At 39.1% G+C, this 8,975-nt stretch overlaps 1 pseudogene; it reads right to left on the bottom strand.

Annotated features, from left to right (window-relative positions):
* Positions 1–5,862: 5,862 nt before the first annotated feature.
* Positions 5,863–6,093, bottom strand: LOC149313652 (26S proteasome complex subunit SEM1 pseudogene; annotated as a pseudogene).
* Positions 6,094–8,975: the final 2,882 nt, after the last annotated feature.

Genomic DNA, 8,975 nt, shown 5'->3' with positions numbered 1-8,975 from the left:
GATAAGAGAATAATGTGGCGACATCCAAAAGGATCCATGGAACAGGGATGTTATGATGCAGAAGTCACTTTAGGGTCATCAAGACTGACCCTGACATTAAGCATATGGTAGGGGCCTGCCTTTAGTATCAGATTTATTAAATATATATCCTATTTTTCAACTAAAAATGCTCGAGGAATGCTGCAAGGTAGGGTAGAGTAGGGTCGGGAATGGTAGTGATGGGCTGAGAGACTAGGGATGAGGAAATCAACTTATTTTGCTTTTTCCCCACACAAAAAAGCAACATAAGTCTAAAGTCTGGTGACTGATGATGAGGAAAGCTGCTAAATTATTTTTTTAAAGAATAGGAGTTAAATTCTCAACCATCTGTAACAGCCAACTTCAATAGATAAGTTCTTCCTAACATGGAGAGGATCATATTGTACCTGCCAGTCATATAGTTTTAAAAAAAAGATGAGGAGATTCTCAGAATGAAAGATCCTACAACTCCAATTCAGTGCCACAATCAGGATTCATAATGCAAGGATTCAAAGGCAGACATTTATGATTTAAATACTGGAACCTTGAGTGTTTGGATGGACAAATCTGCTGTCAGTTTCCATTTCACCCACAAATTTTGAAGTTCTGTCCATTGTGAATATCATGAAATTTACCAAGGTTTTGAAATTCATGTGTGTATGTATATATATAATAAAATAAATAAATAAAACTTTTATTTATATACCGCCCTTCCATTGATCAGGGTGGTGAACAACATAATAAAACAATACACACATTATACAAATTAAAAACAGCTTCAAAACCCCCCGGTCAGCCATCCATCTTGCCGTCAACATAGAGAGGGAGGCCATTTAGGATGTGTATGTGTATCTCCAGCAATATAATTTTAATCCATGGCCTCATCCATGGCATGGCCTGTGCCTCCGAAACTAGTTTGTCTTCTCAGATGATATAGAGGACCTGTTTCATCAACAACATCAAAATATCAGCCTGGCATTCTACTGAGGTTGCTAAAATGAGTGCCCAGCCTGCTGGTGGAAATTAGTTTATACATTGTAAACCGCTTAGGGAGTGCTTAAGTGCACTGATAAGCAGTGTAGAAATGTACTTGTTATTGCTGTAACATCAAAATGTTCTCTAGTGATTAGACTATGAACTGATCTGTGTACATGATAACATTTGTTTTCATAAGGATGTCATACTGCACTGAACTGAAGCAAATCTGTATTGTGCTCTAAGTGTATTTACAAATGGATTGAATGGCTACATTCCATGTTTTGTGGGCACAACCCAGCAAAATTTCATTGTGACTCAAATCAATTAAAACCAGTGGAGTGGGACACAGCTCAGCACCAAAGCTCATGTCCTGCATACAGAAAGTCAGACATCATATCTTCTGCATTGCTAAAAGCATCCAAGTTGAAATCTACTTTGAATTTCAAATTAGGCAATATAAAATGACCCCAGCCCATTCATGTCTAGGGGTGGGAAAATCTGGCAGTTTTGTTTTCTCTCACCTTTACGTTTTTTAAACCTTGTTCCAGCATGCTGGGCTTCATTCTACCCCTCCTTGTTCAGTATTATAATTATTATGAACTCCTCCTATATGATCCTATGAATCTATAGCTCTATGAATACCATAAATTGGAAATGAGAGAGTCAAATCAGCCAGATTAAAAGTTGCCCAAGGGGGGAAGTTTAGTTTCAGATTTAAGAAAGGAGGTAAAATGCAATCTGATCATGGAAGATGAGATGATCCCCATCGGGTGAACATCTTTGTGTACCAGATCTGGAGAGACAATTTGCTCATTCATACACTCGGTTCACACCCTGGATGATCCTTAAACAAAGATTTAAACCATTTGGCCATACAGCTTCTGAAATTTGCCCCAGGACACAAAAAACCCATTTGAACCCCAACCTTTCCTTTGTTCATTGGACTAGCTTGGATTGCTAGCAGGCATTCTGCTGGATTTCACTCTGCTAGAGCCTTCTTTCACTCACCAAACACATGCATCCAGGGAGCGACTGAGTCCCTACCACCTTTCCAAGACCCAAGAGGAGCAGCTACCATCAGGTAATGTATCTCCATTAGAAGACCTATTCTGTTCCATGGTAACACTTTTATTCCTCAGTTCTTGTGTGCTTGTGAGAGTGTATATGAAGTGTGTGTATTTTCCCCTTAAATAAAATTTAATTCCTGGAAAATTTGTCCATGCGGTTCTGTATGCTTCTCTCCTCCATAAACTTAGAGAAGATCCTGGGCTGAGTAACCCAGCCTACTGAGCTAATAATTCTCTTAAACAAAGTATTTGTTTACAACCTCAAAGTCGTTCTGCCTTGAATATGAATGCAAATTTTGTTAAGTTCTTCAGAAAGGAGTTGACACAAAATTCCCACACACTGGACTAGCCATATTCAAGAGATATAGCTTTTCCTGGAAAGTACTGTAATGCACTTATTTACTGTTTGGGTGGTGAAAATCAGAAATCTGTCAGAGGTGACAAGTCTAATTCAGCACTGACATGGATGCTTGAATTTATCATCCAAAAGCAACTTTCCTAAGATTGTAAGGCAGTGTTATATGTTCAGATATGGATAAGATCAGGATTCTTCAGCTATGCAGTGGTCTGAATTGGGTGTGAACTTTGAAGTTCGTGATCTTTACTGTCATTTTATCCTCATCTAAGAACTTTATCAAACACTTTTTTCTCTCTGTTATGGGAACTGGAAGGGGACTCTCGGGGCCGTGCGCGACCTGCAAAAAATGGATTTTATCGCACAGCGAATCGTCCTCAAAAGGGCCCCGTTCATCTCCTGGCGCCAAGCCAGCCCCGTTCAGTGCTGAGGGGCATTAAATGTTCTGGTCAGAAGTCTTGTAGGCTATATTTCAGAAGAAGGAACTGGCAAAGCCACCTCTGACTATTCCTTGCCTAAGGAAATCCTATTAAATTTATGGGGTCGCCATAAGTCAGCAGGTGATTTGAAGGCATACACATATAGACACACAGAGACATAAACAGACACACAAACAGTCCACAGAACTCTGGATAATGAATGACTTATAAAAGTGCAGGGAGAGAGGGAGTGCTCATCAGTGGATAAGCAAGTGGAATCTCCATCTCCTACAATCCATCCTAACAGTATAACCATTACATTTTGTACATTGAACTCAGCTATTTGACAATATTATCTTGTTTGGCCTTAATGTATGTGCCACAGAATGTAAATTAGTGAGGTAGGAGGAACAGGAAGAGGAGCAGGAGCAGGAGGAGAAAGAATGTGATTATTACAGAATAGCACATCAGTTAATGGTTGCAAGGCAGGACACTGGAAAAAGAAACTGAAGGAATAGCATCAAGGAAAATGTTGGTAAGATATCTAAGATCTGTGTCATCTCTGTAGAGATAAAGGTGAAATTGCTGACCACAATTTCATTAAGATTTCACAGAATGAATACGCACACACACACACACACACACACTATGATAAATTGGCTTCAGTGATACACTGGAATCCATGCAAGAAGTATTATTTACTATCTGCAGAAAATGGGTCCTCCCATCTGCCTGCAATTCCAAGGTAAGAGGAGACCTGAGTTTAAGGGTACAAAACTAGTATAAATATAAACTACTAGTAGTACAGAACCAGGATAAATAGGTAACATGGGAGTAATATGATATGGAGCCAGCAGGAAAATAATGCTTGTTAGCAAGAGATGTTTCAATTCATTCATAACCAGCATCTCCATTTTCTTTTGAAATCCCTGTCTCGGTCTCTCTCCGAGCAACATAATACAGTATCCAGAAACAAGGAGCAACAGCAATTGCTGTTCTAAATATAATTACATTCTCGTTCATGCCACATGCATCCCAGTTTAACAGTCACACATAAATATTCTCTGTCACTTCAACTTCTCTTTCATCTGCATCAAGACTTTAATCATGTTGCATTTGTACAACCATGTTCCAGTAGAACAGTTTAATATAGTCAGTTAGGAAATGTAATTTCAACATCACTGGAACATGTTGCCATTATGAGTAGCATCAACACAATGCAGTGTAATGTTTCTGAAGAAGGAGAGGAGAAAAAAGAGTTAATGCTTATTTACTACATGCCATTTCTGTTTGTTATGAAAACTCACTAAGTAAATGTCTCAAGAAATATGATGAGCTGCATACACAAAGTTGTCAGTTGCAACAATTTAATGTGTGTGTGTGTGTGTGTCTATGTATATATCTTAGAAAGTAGTGGCTTAGTGGTCAAGATGCCAGTTCTGATGATTGGAAGATTGGAAGGTTGGAAGTTCAAGGCCCAAGGTTCTGCCAACCTAGCAGTTCAAAAGCATGCAAATGCAAGTAGATGGACTTCTCAGTGGGAAGGTGCAGGCATGTGCAGAAATGGAGATCAGCACCATCCCCTACAGTCGGTTACAACTAGACATTCATGTCAAAGGACTACCTTTACGTTTTTTTTATATATATATCTTAGAAGGAAAAGCATGGCTTAAACTACAGTTATAAAACTTAACATTCAAGAAAATTCAGACAAATTTCTGCAAGTGGTTGTACGTTACATTACATACATTAAGCAATTTGAAAATCTGCATCTATGTAAAAAAATACATTTAGTAAGTTAGTCTGTACATAGAAACATGCTCCAAATAAGCTATAGCTTTCGAACAAGCTGTGATTAAAGCTCTTTTTAAAAAAGCATACCACTGTGGGGTGCCTGCTTTTAATTCTTAAGTAACATACTGTGTGCACTTGCTTGTGAGCTTCTGGGAGGAATCCTGTTATCTAGTGAGGGAAACAACACATTGGACAAGTTAAACTGTTGGATCCAACCCAGCAGCATTCTCCTTCTTACTTGCTTTTTAGTGATTTGTTTTCCAGTCTTCAGAAGATCATTCTTTGTTGGCTTTCATACTGGGCAACCTCTGCATTTTTGCTAATCATTACTATCATTATCATCTTCACCACGACCACAGCCATTACCACCACCATTGCCACTACTTACCCTTGTACAAGATTTTTTTTCTTTTAACAGAGATTAGGAATGACAACTCTCAAAATCTCCTAAAACAGCAAGGTAAATGGACATGCTGGCTGAGGGATACTGAGATATCATGCAGAAAACCCTCTAATTTCACAGAGGTCTGATTCCTGATAAAGTTGCCATCCTGGAAATCCTTTTGAGCTTTTGAGTATCCTGCTCTAGAAGGAAACACAGTCAGTGAGGTCAAGTGCAAAATACATCTCAGCCATTACTATGGATAGCTCCAGATTAACTGAAATTGAGAGGAAGCAGCCTTAGCAGAAGGTGTCCAGATCAGCTTTTCACAGGCGAAGTTGTTGTTGCTGACTAGTTAACAATGAAGAATTAAACAGTATGGCTTTGGCATTGGCACATTGACACCTTTTGGTATGAGAATATAGGAGGCTCCACACCACCATTGTTATGAAATGATAGAAACAGTGCTTGCCAGATGATTCCCATAGAAAGAGATGGGGCTCTTCTACACTGGCCAGAATAATCTGGGCTGCACCAGATTCTCCCTGTTATCTCCTCACTCCATAGTGACAGTGTACTGTTGTCTACACATGCTTCCTGCTGTGCTTCCCAGTGCCACCACTGCCACTGGTGCGAGCTACTAGTTCTGAAATCAGAAACAAGATGCCTGGTATCAATCACATGGCTGGACTCCTTGATGAGTGAGTTTTTTAAAGGTAAGTTTATTTTTTTAATTCATTTTCTTTATTTATAGAAAACAGAAAACAACATTTAGGGTAATAATGGACAGTCTAGTATCTTCTCTTCCATCCTGCATTCCATACATTTTGCATTTACTTTACAGTCCAATCTCACATGGCAACATCACTGGAAGCTATGAGGTTTCCATCTTGTAGCCATGTTTTCTAGTTCTGCCCTTAACTGACTGGAGAAATCATCTTCCACATTGTCATCATCCCAGTTGTCTTCCCACACATCTTCATCTTCAACTAAACCAGCCCAGTCTTTGGACAGAAACTCCTCCAACTCGTCATCCTCCTCTAGTAGTCCGAGAGCTACCAGCTGCTTCTTCTCCAACATCATCTGGCTCTAGCTCCGCCCCACTCGACTGCCTTAAAGGAAAGTTTAAAAAACTGTTTTAGGCATAGGGATAGGATGCATTAAGTGCGGAACTGGCCTTCCCTCATGAAGACAGTCCGTGCTCAAATTAGGGATATGGCCCTTCATCATGTAGACAGATTGTGGTGAGGGCAGGGGGAGGGAGCTGGTTTAATTGGTCTATGTAGTCATGCCCAAAGTTGAACCTGGACACTCAGTTATGTCCATCTCAGCATGACTGCCCTCCCCTTATCCAACATAGAGGAATCAATGGTTCAAGCCAGAAGCTGCTGTCAGAAGACAAAGGTCTCACTTTGCTGTGTGCAGCATCCTCATCCTGCACTCTGATGCTCTTGGAGAGTCATTTCCCAGGGTTTCTGAACATCATCAAAATCCTGTTCCAGTGTTCTAAAACAGTATTTTGTTTGGACGATTGTTTTTTATTGTTGCTCTCATAATTTACTGTCAGTTATTTCTAATATGTTATTAGGCTTACTGGTAACTTTTATTTAACGTTGTAATAATTGTTCACAAGTAGTTTGGCAACAGCTACCTCCATTGCTTCCCATGATTATGTCCCAAAATTACTATCTCTACTACTTCTGCCATTTTGGCACTGTTATCATAGAGCCAGAAAAGCTAGGGTATTTATTTACCAACTCAGATGCTTATTTGCATTCAGTTTGTTTAGTCATATGTTATGCTGGAGAGGCTGATCTAGTCAAAGCAGTGTTAAATTATTCTGTAGCAATTACCTGCAGTTTAATGTACATCTCAGAATTGTTGTTGTTATTGTCTAAGAATATTAGTGGTGGCTCATATGTAAACACAAGGAAGGTAATGTACATTGATCCAAATAAAATATATATATAAAGGGTTTTTTGGACCCACTTATCACACTGCTTAGTAAGTTATTTTCTGTGTCAATGCAGACAGCAAAGCAGCTTAATGCTAGTGGAAAAGAAAGCGCTTATGTTATAATTCTCTCCAAATTAATGGAGTTACCACATAACAGCCACTGCTAAGAATGATTTAAATCAGCCTTCATATAGCCTAAGGCTGCAATCTTGTGCACTTTAACTCAAAAATTATTCTCATTCCCTGATGAACATTCATAAGATCTAGTTTGAATTTAAAAATTAGGATTTTTCCCTACCCATGCTGTACTGAACCTCCTTATATTCATTAAACATCTTGAGTGAATATTAGGGTGGGAATAAGCTATCAAAATATCACCACACACAGAATTTTTCACTTAGCCTATGTGGCATTTTGTTGGACTCTATAATCTGTTTTACATTTTGATTCCTTATCCCTTGGAATGAAAATGTAAAACAGATTATAGAGTCCAACATGACTTATCTCTATTAGCCAAATTATTAGCCAAAATAAAGACATGACGTAAGAAACAAACAAACAATGGAATGGGAGAATGTGGGATTCTTAGCCCAGTGGAGACAAGAAACGTACCTCCAGTAGGAAGGCAATGCCAACCTCAGTCCATTCATGGGTTCAGATATATTCTGAGCCAAGCATATTGTCTCCAATTTACCATAAACAGTATGTGATCCTGACTGCTCCCTGAAAAACTGCTGACAATGTTTGGAAGGAAGAATCGCAAAAGTGATTCCAGCTAAAGGTTATAGTTCTAGGACCCTAACTTTTTATGAATCTATCTGTATAGATAAGGGACAATCCAACGAGGGAGCGATCATTATATACAAAAACCTAATACAGTCCACTTATGGTAAAAATCATTCTTATGCTCCACGTTTGCACCAAGCTGGTTTTTTGAAGGACATCTTGAACACTGACCACCTGACTGTGTCAAAATAATCTATGGCCTGTTACAGACTGCCAAAATAAAGCTGCTTCGGGTCTCTTTGGAGGTATGCTGTTTAAATGATGCATGCATCCTAAGAATCCGGAAGCTGCACCAAAGCTGCACTCCAGTGCTTAGGAATGGAGTGTGGCTTTGGCGCGACCTCCGGACTCTTAGGACCCATGCATCATTTAAATAGCATACCTCCAAAGAGACCCAAAGCAGCTTTATTTTGGCAGTCTGTAACAGGCTTATGATTTCCCTTTCTGGATCTCTTTACAACTTTGAAAGAATGTATTATTGGATGAAAATTATTTTTGCTCATTCCCAAGGTCTGTTATTTCTATTGTTTATAAGTTTGTTATTTGATAAAACTTAATGTGTGTGTGTGTGTGTGTGTGTGTGTGTGTGTGTGTATAAAAAGGTGGTTCCAGCTACTCACCAACCATACTGAGCACTAACTCCTCTCCCAGAATCCACTCACTACCTGACATGACCAGCCTGGAAGAAACATCAAATTAAACAAACAAAGTGCAGATTTTATACATATTTTTGCATCCAGTACTTTCTTTACACCCATTTCCATTTATATAATATTCTTATACCCCCACATCCTCAAATGTAAAGATTTTTCATTTGCACACAAAACCTTGACGTACTGAAGAATGTCTTTTTTCTGGTTCATGTGTTCGTTGAGAACATACAGATTAGGTGAGTTCATATTAAAAAGCAAAATGAATAAAGTTTTCTTTCCTTCCCGTGGGGTGAAAAAAGGGAGGGGAGACTGTTTCCTGCCTTACATGTTGCATTACATCACTCTCAAGATTTTCTAGGAAGTGGAAAGTTTCCTTTTGTAAAAATTAGAAACAAGAAAGAACCCTTGGTCCAAAGGAACAGAACATCAGACCCTGCTATCGCTGTGAAATGGCACATTTTGGATGAAGTGGACCAATGGCTTATTGAGTTCAACATCCTGCTTCCCACTGGTGACAAGCAACTGCCTCTGGAAAAGCCACAAGCAAGACATGAGGGAAGTATCCTT

The sequence above is a fragment of the Sceloporus occidentalis genome, unplaced genomic scaffold (assembly GCF_023333645.1).
Source record: "Sceloporus occidentalis isolate IW3139 unplaced genomic scaffold, rSceOcc1.0.p SCAF_4, whole genome shotgun sequence".
NCBI lineage: Eukaryota > Metazoa > Chordata > Lepidosauria > Squamata > Phrynosomatidae > Sceloporus > Sceloporus occidentalis.
This window is presented reverse-complemented; position numbering and strand designations above follow the sequence as displayed.